This window comes from Amphimedon queenslandica, unplaced genomic scaffold, assembly GCF_000090795.2.
Source record: "Amphimedon queenslandica unplaced genomic scaffold, v1.1 AMPQUscaffold_12929, whole genome shotgun sequence".
Lineage (NCBI taxonomy): Eukaryota > Metazoa > Porifera > Demospongiae > Haplosclerida > Niphatidae > Amphimedon > Amphimedon queenslandica.
In genome coordinates, this window is record NW_003546835.1 from 13856 (window position 1) to 27569 (window position 13714).

General features: G+C 35.3%; 3 long non-coding RNA genes across 3 annotated transcripts; all 3 read right to left on the bottom strand.

The window, feature by feature from the left end:
- Positions 1-4465: 4465 nt before the first annotated feature.
- LOC109586174 (uncharacterized) lies at positions 4466-4953 on the bottom strand. The gene is made up of 4 exons (XR_002186862.1): positions 4905-4953; positions 4705-4764; positions 4590-4649; positions 4466-4534 (listed from the first exon to the last, which is right to left on the bottom strand). It is a non-coding gene; the product is annotated as an uncharacterized LOC109586174 (long non-coding RNA).
- Positions 4954-5020: 67 nt separating this feature from the next.
- On the bottom strand, positions 5021-5793 carry LOC109586173 (uncharacterized). Its single transcript, XR_002186861.1, has 3 exons — positions 5762-5793; positions 5548-5705; positions 5021-5074 (listed from the first exon to the last, which is right to left on the bottom strand). It is a non-coding gene; the product is annotated as an uncharacterized LOC109586173 (long non-coding RNA).
- A 481-nt stretch (positions 5794-6274) lies between these two features.
- On the bottom strand, positions 6275-6657 carry LOC109586175 (uncharacterized). The gene is made up of 4 exons (XR_002186863.1): positions 6598-6657; positions 6494-6545; positions 6378-6425; positions 6275-6325 (listed from the first exon to the last, which is right to left on the bottom strand). It is a non-coding gene; the product is annotated as an uncharacterized LOC109586175 (long non-coding RNA).
- Between the last annotated feature and the right edge of the window lie 7057 nt (positions 6658-13714).

Genomic DNA, 13714 nt, shown 5'->3' on the forward strand with positions numbered 1-13714 from the left:
GCAGTTCACATGAGATGGCAAAGTTGGTTTTAAGTATATCCATAGAATTTTAAGTATATTTATTGTGATACTGTAAATAAAGTATAATTTTCCCAGTGCCATTTTGAAATCCCACTTCCAATGGTCGTCTATGAAGTGATTGTAAAAAGAGCTTATTATCCAAAAACTGCTGCATTTATTCGATACAGGAATAGTGTTACAGCTTACTGACCATCGTCCAGTGTCCATAGTTAGCTAATGCACTTGATAAGTGCCACTAGAAGATATAAAAGCTAAGATACTACTGTTTCCCATTCCACTCTTAGTGTATAAGAGACTCCAAAATGGTGGGAGGAAAATTTTACTTTATTCACGGTATCAAAATGAATATACTCAAAATTCTATAAATATACATAGCAGCAACTGGTCTATAATTTAATGGTGACACAATTAAAGGGCAAAAAAGCTAAACTGTTATAGATTCAATAGTACATGCAGAATCGTTTCAAATTTTCTATTGTTCAAAAAAGTTTTAACAAAAAAAATTGATTCCGTAACATAAAAACGGTGTAGTTAGAGCTTACCATAATTAGATACAGAGTCTGAAGTAGCACAACATCAAACATCTGTAAATTCCAAATCTTGTATATGAACCATGTGACGGAGTTTCCGTACAAATAAAATACATGTGACTAGAAACTCAGTGAATCAGTAAAGTAAGCATTTCATCATAGCTATGAGAGTACGAAAATGCATATAGTACTTGAGTCGAGCGAAACAATTAAATGTATCAAAAAATAACTGTAAACTGTAGAGTCTATGATAGGGGAAATTGGAAGAGAAAGACAGAAACGAGAAAAGAAAGACAAAACCATAATGTAATTGTTATCACTACAGCAAGAGAAAAAAAAGTTCATTAGAAAAATGTTTTTATGTAGAAATCTAGACATGGTTTTGCATTTCATCATAATAATAAAGACTCAGAAACACCAAAAAGGGAAAGGATTCAATATTATGCAATATTTGAAATGTAAATGTAAAAGCACAATAATAGAAAGTTTTGAAATGCGGAGTGATCTATACAGCAAAATAAATAATAAAGAACAGAATCATTAATAATAATTATAAATATGAAAAAAGTATACCATATATTGTCACAAGCCTAATTGCATACAATAATGACTTATTAAACAAGACTCGAATATACATTTAGCAAACAATATTTTACTTTTGTCCTTTTTATGATGTGCTCCTTCGCCATATTGTTCATATTTGTTTCTGTATAATTAATTATTTTAATTTGATTTGTACTAAAATCAGTATAATGATATTTTGGTGGGAATTAAAGTAGGCAAATTTGGCATTTTGATAGCCTTTTGCCAGCCATTATACTCATGGTCAATGGCTTGTGGCCAATAATACACCAAATTAAAATTTGCCAATCACCAAAATCTAGCAATTCACCAAATTTAACTCCCTCAAAAATTTCCTGCTATTCCATAACCTGCTATTATGGTATTTGATAAAAGAAACATATCGAAAGTTTCTTTTCTCTACAGTACTTAGACAAAAATATCCTCTGGTTACTGAGGAACTTCTATATTAGCCAAACAAAAATAAAGAAATGACTGTGTATGCGAGCCTAAAGTGTCAACTTCACTATGACAGCACATGTCTCATGTATTCACCATGTCAAAGAATGTGCTAAAAGAACATTCAACATGTCGTGACAGTGCTACCTGCCTTGCATTGAAAAAATGAAGCCTAAGCCTGATTTGTGTGCCACGGAGGTAACTGAGGTAAATTAGTACCATAGTAACACAAGTATTCTACTTATTATTTTCAGGAAATGCGAAAGGCACTACATGACTGAAGTCTTGTTGAAAAGAAAAGGAAGTACTATAAGGATATATTAAAAGAGGCATAATTATTGTTAAAAGGGCTGTATACTGATGCAGCAGATAATTACAATCCATCATTAACAAGGCCACTTGCCATGTTAAATATTGTAGCACAATAAAGCATTGAGTATGCTCAAGTGGTAACATCTGATGATATTGAAGTGTATATACCTTGCTTACTTTTTCAATGGGTTCACCATCCTTCAAGTCCACTACAAGCAGGTCAAATTTTTTTCTTACTCCCAGCAAGAGCAGATAGTCACCTACTCTTGCTCCCAGGAAATGTGGGATATTTGGGGTGTGCTGTGCAGCTAACCCTCAAATGGTTCATTTCTTGATCGATGAATCATTCAACACTGGTAAAGAGCCAGATCCTGTCATAAGCATGGTACACTTTTATTTCAAGAATCATGGCCTCAACTCAGTCAATATCCATTTCAATGCTGACAACTGCACAGGGCAACATAAAGTAAAAGTTATTGAAATAAGTATAATGCATGCACAACAATGTAACATTTAAAATGTAATTGTTTATTTACTTTAGTACCTCTTATGGAAAGTAATCACAGGACTTAATGCGTCCATTTCAATATCCTTTCTGCCAGTTAGGCACAAAATTTTCTCCAGATTGGTACTTTGGCCTTTTAAAGCAAACATTCCTTAAAGTAGAGGTGCACTCATTGGAGGACTTTGTTTAAGTTGTAGAACAATCATCTGCTGTTAACAAAGCCCAACCAGTAGGAAGTGGCAAAGGTGAACTCAATGTAGAAACATTTGACTGGTCAAGTGACTTTGCTACATTATTCAAGAAAGTAAAAGGCATCAAAGTCCTTCAACACTTTTTGTAAATGCAACCTCACCTGATTTAGTTGCAGCCCATTCAATTTGCTGAAAGTAGACGCTCAAATAATGGAAGATGATCTACCTAATGTATTACCACCAAAGGGTATGTCAAGTAAAAGGAAATGGTACCTTCATTAAAGAATAGTTTATACAAATTGAAAGATAAAACCTGCCCACTTCCTGATGCATCTCAACCAATGAGATTATCCCAACAATTAGCACTAGATGTAGATGATCCACCAGACCTCACAATGGATATCAAAGTACCACATTCTCCAAGGCAATCTTTAGAACCACCTGCAACACAAAGAAAATGTGGTAATTGTGGTCGATTCAGTCGTAATAGAACTTGTCCATGCAATCGGTAAATGAATAACAGAAAAGAGTTTGTGTAATGCACATGCTTTACTTCGCTTTCAACGTGAGAGGAACTAGCTTGTCGACAACAAACTGACTAGTGATCCCCTGAAGCAGGAGTGGAACTAGTTTGAACACCCAAAAACTTGAACTATTGATCCCCTGAATAAGGAATGGAACTTCAAGCTATTGATCCCTTAAAGGAGAGGAACTCGTTTGTAAAACCAGCACATACCAACTATGGATCCCTTTTTCAAAACAAAGGTGTGGAACTAGTTTGTGCGTGAGACGTCCACATAAACACAAACACTCATTTTTGTTAAAATATTTTATTGTCTATAAAGTAACTAAATTACTGCAAACTTTGATGACATTTTACACCAGTAGAACATTGGATGCAACATCCAATAACTAAGTTTAGAGAAAATGAAGTGTTATTGAAGGTACATGCATCTCACATTGATTACAAGATATATAGTAGTGTTGGAAGTACTTATAACTTCTAAGAATTTAATCTAGATTTACCATGCAATGTTATGCAAAGCAAAATCATTATTATAACAAAGGGTTAAGGAAAGAGCAAAAGCATCATTCATTTAGCTTTTTGATTCAATACTAGTTACCTGAGAAACACAGTGAAGCAACAATTGGAACCAAATCTGGCCAAAGTAAACCACTGACGATAAGTACCAACTCCTAGCTGCAATCTCCCTAAAAGAGCCTTTGACTAACAGAATGTGACATTTCAGGAGTTCTTAACGCTCTTCTCCCATAGTATATTTAGACCAGCAAACCATACCAGCCAAGTTTAAATTAATTTAATATAGCAGTCCACTGGTAAATTGGGATATATGTGGTATTGACTCTATTAAGGAACTTTGGATGAAATTTTAAAATTTTTTTAATTAATGCCATTTTAAAGGAAATAAAAAGTTGTACAACTTGTGCTTGTTTTAAACTTTTACAATGAACTGTTTAGAAGTTATAAATCATTGAACTTTAAATATTAAAAAAATTGCTGCATAACTTTTCATACTTTATGAACTTACTTGTTGTAATTACTAAGCAAATTTATTCCCTTTTTTCATTGTAGATTCAGTTGCAGTTGAAGCTGATATTCTCATTTGCCTTGTGTTCAGTGGCATTTGTCAGACATGGATTTAAACATATAAATAACCTGCAAATTTATCATTTTATTGATCGTGTGTCATAACACTACTTTTTTCTATTACCTGATGGAGTTTCTTTTCGTTCATTTTGTAGTGATTTTTAAAATGCCATTTCAAGAAAGTCAAAGCATTAATGTTCAGCAATGAATATAGTTATTGCGCTAATGAATATACTTACGTTAACTATGAATATCATTAATCTTATGAATATAGTCTAATCTGACGTCAATTCTCTTTTGTAGTGTACTAATGTATCTTTCTGACCCTCCCTTTGAATACGAGTAACTAATAATAATAATAATGATAATAATAATAATAATAACAACAACAATTTAATTACTTGGTGCACTTCTCTTTCATACTGTACAATCTTTCTGACTCTCTCTTTCTGTACGAATAACTAATAATAAAAATAATAACAACAATAAAAATAATAACAACAACAATTTAAATACCTGGTTCACTTCTTTTTTGTACTGTACAATCTTTCTGACTCTCTCTTTGTGTACGAGTAACTAATAATAAAAATAATAATAACAATATTAATAACAACAACAACAACTTAATTACCCTGTGCATTTTGTACTGTACTATCTTTCTGACCCTCTCTTTCTTTACTAGTAACTAATAACAATAATAACAATAATTTAATTACCTGATACACTTCTCTTTCATACTGTACAATCTTTCCGACTCTCTTTGTGTACGAGTAACTAATAATAAAAATAACAATAACAATAATAATAACAACAACAACTTAATTACCTGGTGCACTCCTCTTTTCTACTGTGCTATCTTTCTGACCCTCTCTTTGTTTACTAGTAACTAATAACAAGACTGGATAATTATTTAGGGAAAGGGTCTAACCTGCCTATATTCTGTGACACCACAGCGCGTATGTTTACATCCGTTTTTTGCAAACATACGGAGATAATCCCAGTAATTTTCAAAATTATGGGTGTGGTTAATAAAATGGTGCCTGAAGCATGCAGGCAACTTTAAAACTTGTATCTCCACTGTGAGGATCATGTAGTGCGAGAAATAAGGAGGAGCACACAGGAATATGTTCTTCTAATGGTTGGCTATTTCATATTTGCAGCTTTCAGACTTGGAATGAATAATTATAATGACGCAAGAATGCCTACTTGGTGCTAATCACCATGCTATCATTGCTATGTAAACATACACGCTGTTGTATGACAGATTATAGGCATGTTAGATACTCTCCCTAAATAATTATCCACTCTTGCTAATAACAATAACAATAATAATAATAATAATAACAATAATTTAATTACCTGCTGCACTTCTCTTTCATACTGTAAAATCTTTCTGACTCTCTCATTGTGTACGAGTAACTAATAATAATATTAACAATAACAATAACAATAACAACAACAACTTAATTAGCTGGTGCACTCCTCTTTTGTACTTTACCATCTTTCTGACCCTCTCTCTGTGTACAAGTAAGTAATAACAATAATAATAATAATAACAACAACAATAACTTACTTATCTGGTGCACTACTGTACAATCTTTCTGACACTATCTATGTGTATGAATAACTAATAGTAATAGTACCGTATTTCTTGTGGAAACGCCTAGGCATTTATTTATTATAGAGACCCATTTGCCAGGCATTTAAATGAAGTAGGCATTTATAAGAGGTGGGCGTATATAACCAAAAATAATCCTTACCACCATGTTTCAATAGACACAATGTGTAGTTTAAAACTGACATCAAAACTTCTATGAGTTTCCTTAGCCTTCTTAGCTGCAGCTGCCATTGTAGAATGTAGACAATAAAAGGTACATATACCACGCGGATGGGGCAGGTGGGTGTGGTATAAGCTTTTAATCAAGAATGGGTGTCTAAACAAGCATGGGCGTTTACTGTCAAAGTTATATGCTGTCTCTAGGCATTTATACAGGCATGGGCGTTTATAGGGAGTAGGCGTTTCCACGAGGAAATACGGTAATAATAATAATAATAACAACAACAACGATTCAATTACCTGGTGCACTTCTCTTTTTCACTGTAATATCTTTCTGACCCAATCCTTGTGTACGAGTAACTGATAATGATAACAATGATAATAATAACAATAACAACAAGAACTTAATTACCTGGTTCACTCTCTTGTGTACAGTACCGTACTATCTCTCTGACCCTCTCTTTGTGTATGAGTAAATAGTAATAATAATAATCATAATAATAATAACAACAACAATAATTTAATTACCAGGTGCACTTCTCTTTCGTACTGTAAAATCTTTCTGACTCTCTCCGAAGAACTAATAATGACAATAATAATAATAACAACAAGAACGAAAACAATTAAATTACCTAGTGCACTTCTCTTTTGTACTGTACTATATTTCTGACCCTCTCCTTGCGTACGAATAACTAATAATAACAGTAATAATAATAATAACAAAAACAATTTAATTACGTGGTGCACTTCTCTTTTGTACTGTACTTTCTTTCTGACCCTCTCTTTGCACACAAGTAACTAATAATGATTATAATATTAATAATAACAACAAAAACAATTTAGTTACCTGGTACACTTCTCTTCTGTACTGTATCTTTCTGACCCTCTCCTTGTGTACGAGTAACTAATATTGATAACAATGAACATAATAACAACAAGAACAACAACTTAATTACCTGGTGCACTCCTCTTTTGTACTGTACTATCTTCCTGACCCTCTCTTTGTGTACGAGTAACTAATAACAACAATAATAATAAAGTAATAATAATAATAATAATAATAATAATAACAACAATAATTTAATTACTAGGTGCACTTCTCTTTCGTACTGTACAATCTTTCTGACTCTCTCTTTGTGTATGAATAACTAATAATAATATTAATAATAATAATAATAATAATAATAGGCAGTGGCTCCTGCGCCGTAAACGGTTTCCTTTCACAACAGCTTACAGAGCCAGTAGGGGGCCTGGCCCCGTATAGGGGCTTCGCCCCTATATAGGACCAATCAGTATAATTATGACAACATGGTGAATTTTGGCAGTGAGATTGTGGTGGCACAGCGGGCAAGCTACAGGGAGCTGAATGCTACACTTGGACGTAAGGCGGTGATGGTTCAAATCTCATTTATCTACATTTTTATTGTTATTACTTACATAAAATTTCATTTTTACCTTTTCCACTAGGTTAGGAGTCCCCTAGTTAGCATGTCCCCTAGTTATGTTTGGAGTCCCCTAGTTAGCTATTGTTTTTAGGGTTTAGGGGTTAGAGTGGCGGTTTTTTTAGAGCGTCACTAGTCACTTTAGGAGTCCCCTAGTTATGTCCCCAAGGTCGGGTATACGGTTTAGTTCATTCTATTTTAGAGTGTCCTCTAGTTCAGGAATCCACGATAAAAACTATGTTCCAATTTGCATCTATGCGCATGCGCACAAGGTTATTTTACAGAGAAGAATGGGATGCTGGCTCATTAAGCACTTCGCAACAGAAACGGTTTACGGTTCTGTAGTCACTGCCATAATAATAATAATAATAATAATAATAGTAATAACAACAACAACAATTGAATTACCTGGTGCAATTCTCTGTTGTACTCTATCTTTCTCATTCTCTCCTTGTGTATGAGTAACTAATAATGATAATAACAATAATAATAATAATAATAGCAAAAACAACAGTTTAATTACCTGGTGCACTTCTTTTACGTATTGTATAATGTTTCTGACTCTCTCTTTGTGTACGAGTAACTAATAATAAAAATAATATTAATAGCAACAACAACAACTTAATTACCTGGTGCACTCCTCTTTTGTACTGTAGTATCTTTCCTCTTAAAGACAAGGAAGAAAGACAGAAAGACAAGGAAGAAAGTATTCTTAAAGACAAGAAAAAAACTTCTCATTCTCATCTTCTTGCTAAAATAACGGTAAGCCAATAAATAAATGTAATGTTACAATAGCAGTAAAATCAATCTTAAGTGAGTTTCAATAAGTCGTTCCAAATATGCTTAAACATCATACCTGAATAATGGTCCGGGGGACAATCGTAGTCTCATCCTTAACAACAGTGTTGTCAAATACATTTCAGCATAATCTAAAATTATATCTCTTATACATAATTTTATAAAGCCAGTTAAAGTACCTTATTATCGAAATTAGAAGAAACCACAATTTATTATGCAGCAGAAACAGGTAGCATCTGGAGGTGTATTGTATTTGTAGACTACTTGAATTGTAGCTAGTAATGAACTGTGATAACTACTAAATATATTTTCAGTTTATGTATGACTAATATTACTTACTATGGTAAAATTAATTGTGGTGACTCTAATGTGGTCAAGTGACAAAATTAATAATTAATGAGTGCTGTCAGAAAATGGCGGCCTTCCAACGTCCTCGATACGGTGCTCGAGTTAGCCTTTAGAATGTAGAGCGACCTTCAAGAGCACTCTACCCAGCAGCTATGGTAGCAGAAACGGTAAAAAGAAGACCAATGAAGCTAGGAGAGTATTTCACGCCTTGCATCTGTTTAGGATACTTTAATTGAATTCCTTGTTTCACAATGCATCATCTCTGACAGGAGAATATCTATGACAAAATACACACCCAAAGTACCTGCCTATCACCAGCTTCACATTAATTAACCAGCCAGTTATCCGGAGATAGGTCAAGTATTACCTGGGGCTATTGTGCATGTGGAGGCTTGTTAATCAATAGAAAAATTAGACAGGGCAAATTGTCATAATGGATATTAAAGCATGCAAATATGTCTGCTGCAACCAGCTCCTGATATGGTGACACTCACACAGCTCTGAGCTCACAAGCTCCTTTAATTGTCTTTGCATTTTGCAGTTCAGTTATTGGTAAGTAGATATTACCCTTCAGTTGCATAGTGTCTGCCATTGTATAATGATTCAACTGAGTTTAATAAAACTTCGTGACATTAGGATTCGTAACTCGGTTACTGTATAAATACTGCATCGTACCATTGGCACATTCATTCTGTGGTAGCGCAAATTATAGACTAGTAATGTACATGTAAATGATTGTTTAATTGTATTCGTGAATTAATTACATTAATTTTTGAATCGTCAAACCCATTGTGGCATGATTTACCATGCTTAATATAGAGTGGGGTCTATCTACATGCGGAAACCCTAATGACTTTTTATGAGGTCCCTGCTAAACATTTTATTGTTTTGACATGAGTACAGTATTAGTGATATTGCTTAGGTCTGATACAGTGTAACTGTACCTGTAGTAGTAAGGCTTTGCCTATAATCTTGTACCTGTATAAAGGAATTTATAGCTGAGAAAAATATTTAGGCCTTGCCAATTAAAGTTCATTGAGAAGCAAAACTTAAGTTTGTTTTAACAATGTTGTAATACACACATGTAGTTTGAGTTTGTGTTGCATGTCAATCAGCAGTGCATAGGAATGTTATTATAATTGTACTCCCAAAGTGCCTTGTCTATGGTTTCGAAATTTCAATTTCAATGCAAAATTTCTACGCAACATAAATACATGAATGTGTATCGGAAAACATAGTAATATTGATAAAATTCCCTATTTGTATTTTTGATACAATTTGGTAAATGTTGTTGTACATGTATGTATGTAATAGAGAAAATTGAAAGTACTGGACTCAATTTTTTCTTAGTACCAAAATACTACAAAATGCTTCACTCAATTTTTGAAATTGATAAAAAATCTAAATTTTATCTGAATTGGCTAAAATTTTCTATGCATTATAAGTACATGTATATGCATCAGAAAACGTGATAAAATTAATGAATTCTCTTCTTGTTATTATTATTATTGATTAAATTTAATCAGTGTCCCTGTATTAGTAATGCAATAGTGTTACTATGTTGGATTCACTCCCTAACAAAATGGCTGCCACAAATTAGGCAACCTTGCTATATACAGTACAGGGTGTTTGGCTCAATTTTTAAAGTAACTTGACGATCCATTAATTGATAAGAAGCTGTATCAGCACTATGCCAAATCTTGTCAGGAACCCTGACTCTAAGCATTTGCAATGCTACATAGGTTTATAAGAGACAGTTTTTGTCTTTCTTAAGGTACAATGGGCTGAACCCAAAATTTAGATTTCGGGACACAAATTGTTTTTTTATACATTTTCTACAATGTCTAATTTTTTCAATTTTTTTCCCAACAGTGACTTGCAATGAACTTACTAAACTTTTTAATATGGATGAAAACTGAGTAAAGAATTCTTAAACATGATGAGACCAGTATTTGAGTGAAACTTTTGCCTGGAAAATGGCAAAAATACATGTAATCAATAATAATTACATTGCTAAAGCTGAAATAAAATATTGTACAGTTTTTTATTCATCATATACAGTAGTAATAATAACAATACAATTGTCGTTTATGTAGGTGTGGTCCTCTTTGTCATTACTGGTCACTAACGTTTGAAGGAAAGCTTTCCTTCTTTAACAATATAGCTAGACGAGTGAAGTGTTTTAAGAATATACCAAAAACATCAACTTTCCATCATCAGAGGCTAATGTGCCATTACTTAAATAGTGATAGTGCATTTATTGAGAACGATGTGGAAACTGGTCCATGATTGTCAGAAGTTTCATTTGACTCTTCCATACTCATCTAATTTTCTTTTTAATCCTGCAAAACTCATTACAGGTACTTGTATGTACAGTATGTATATAACAATTTTTTTCGCTCATCTATCATAGGCTGTCTAGGATAAAACTATCGAACCGAGTGTTTCAGAAAAATTTAGTTGTAGATAGTACTGAACCAATTACAAAATTTGGTGTTATTGAAGATACATTAGTTATCAACACAGATACTTATTACATAGTATATCAGCTACTAGAAACTGAATATTTTTCTCACCATTACCATTCTTATACAGTATCTTTTCCACTTTCACCAAACTATGTTGTTAGGAGTCTTGTGACACCGTTGAAATATCCAATACTAAGATTTGTAAAGCACAATCATTTTTCCTTTTCTATGAACTTTAACATACACTACATTGTTAATGTTTAGTGTGAATTTTACACTAACCAGGTATAGATGGTGTGCTAATAACATTACAACGGACAACATTAATCTTTGGTGTATCATGCACACTAATTATTATGGTGTATAACAGCTATTGTGTGCGGAACAAACGAAATTTTTTATAGTGTATTTTAGCTGTAACCGTCAACTTTGTATGTCTGAGTTAGGTTTATCTTCATATTTTTATTGTAACTTATTCTTAGTCGTTTAATTTATTTTGTCTGAGTTACAATTTGTATTGCTCAATTTTTTGTTTTATAAATGTGTCACTCTCTTTCTCTCTTGTTTTATTTTCTCTTTAACTTACTGCTATTTGAAGTTTAGGCCAAAGGGTTTAACAAAGTTAACTAGAAGGCTGGGTCAGTGGTAGTTATATTACTTATAAGTAATAGCCAGTAGCTTGTAGTTGCAGTCAGTCTGATAGCAAGCAGGATTGTTGCAGCAAGCAGGATCGTTGCAGCAAGCAGTAGCATCAGTGCAAAGCATCTCTAATTTCTCTAGTTTCTTCTCCTGCTATCAACCCTATGTTATTCTTTCTTTGCTGTCCTGGTGTCCAGCTGCATCATCATAATGTCAACGCCTAACTCCTTTGTGGGATCTACAGGTACCGCCAGCGTCAGTCTCGCTGGGATCCCAGCTCCAGCTTCGAGCAGTACAGTCACTACCCCAGTACTGCTAGGGATGTCAGGCGCAGCCCCAAAGACGAGCTCAGTGACTGCTCCAGTGCTAGTGATGTCTGGCGCGACCCCAATGATGAGTTCCACTACATCCAGATCAGGAGCATAGGCGGTTGCAGGCCTGGGCGTTAGGGGGCAATGCCCAGGTTGACTTTTTGACCAATAATTATATTCATGATTCTAGTGTGGGCATCCAGTGTCAACTGTGGTAGTTCAATAGGCTTCTTGTTGTTTTATGCTAAGAAACCATCTCAATGAAGTTATAGATCAGTATTTTCCATTTTCCTTGCAAAATTGTATGGAACCACACCCACTAATTATTGATGCCCAGGTCAAACAAAATTTCTGCAACCACCCATGATCAGGAGCGCCTCTTCCCCGAGTTACTAGTGTTATAGCCGGCTCCTCCACCACCACAGCTATCTCGGCAGCCGGACCGTTGTCCTCTGGATTTGCCCAGGCCGCTTATCGGACGAAGAGCTACGTGGCATCACAGACGCCGGTTAGCAGCTATAAGGTCTTCCACAGAGGTTCCAACCCCAGGTATGTAATAGTTCATTGCACTCATGGGCCTGGTACAGTACAACACACGGGACCAGGCATGTAATGCTCTCACTGATGTTATCATGTAGTCCTTGGTCGAGTTTCCCCGGGGTTCTAGTCCATTATGTATATGGTCGCATTGGATTCAATAGTGCAAAGGGAAAACGATGCTCAGCTGCAGAGCAGGTTCCACTGTCGGGGATAGTATAGCATTGGCCACGGGTGATCTTCCCTGTGGCGTTCAGCTTTCTGGACCCGATTAGTTCAGTGGTGTGATGCTAGTAGGTGACTTTGAAGGTAGTCACATTAATACTTACATAGTTAGTGACTCTTCGGTTAGCCACTATGCTCAATTAATTGAGTTGTTAACCACTAGGTGGGAAGGTGGTCAAGTAATTGAGAGACCCCTCCTCAGGTTGTCAATGGTTGTGGTTAGCATGGGTAATCTAACTTTAGTGCTGCTTGAGCAGTTGCTCAGCATTAGTCTGCATTATGCATATGGCCTGTCCATTCTGAGCCTTCATGCAGTTATGATTAAGGCCGGCCTAATCAGCAAGGGGTATTCTTCCCCGTTTTGGGGTGTGTGGTCAGGTCGTTGATATATCTCATATGTGTAGGTGTGGTGGGTCTTCCAGTTGACCTAGACTTGGCTCCCTTGGGCAGAGAAGTCCCATTCCCGGGGGTGTCTGCTTTTGCAGCCATGAGAGACACTACAGCAGGCTTGGTGGCATTATCAGCAACCAGCCTTGATGCGGAAGGTCTCCCTCCTATTCCAACAAAGCTGGTGGAAAAAATTCGGAGGGGGGAATTTGTGGATCTAGCTCTACTGCTGCAGGATGCTTCCTCTAAATCTGAGGAGCTACTACTGCAACAGCACGGTTCACCAGTGATGATCTTCCAATCTGTAGAGCAGGCCCAAAAGAAAAAGAAACAAATAGTGGATATTGTTTCATGGGCAAGGGCCTTCTCCATCTACGCTGCTGTTCTGGCAGCAGCTGAGGAGACCACAAAAGAACAGGTCGTGAGCCTCCTAGCTCATATGCACTTAATGACACAGTTGGCCACCGATTTGGGAGGAGGGCAATGGCTATCTTACGATGTAGAATTTCGGGCATGGGTAGAAGCAAAGGGGATACGTAAATGGGGAGAACTTAACATCATCATCTATGGGCGGTGCCTCCCTGGAACGGTTCC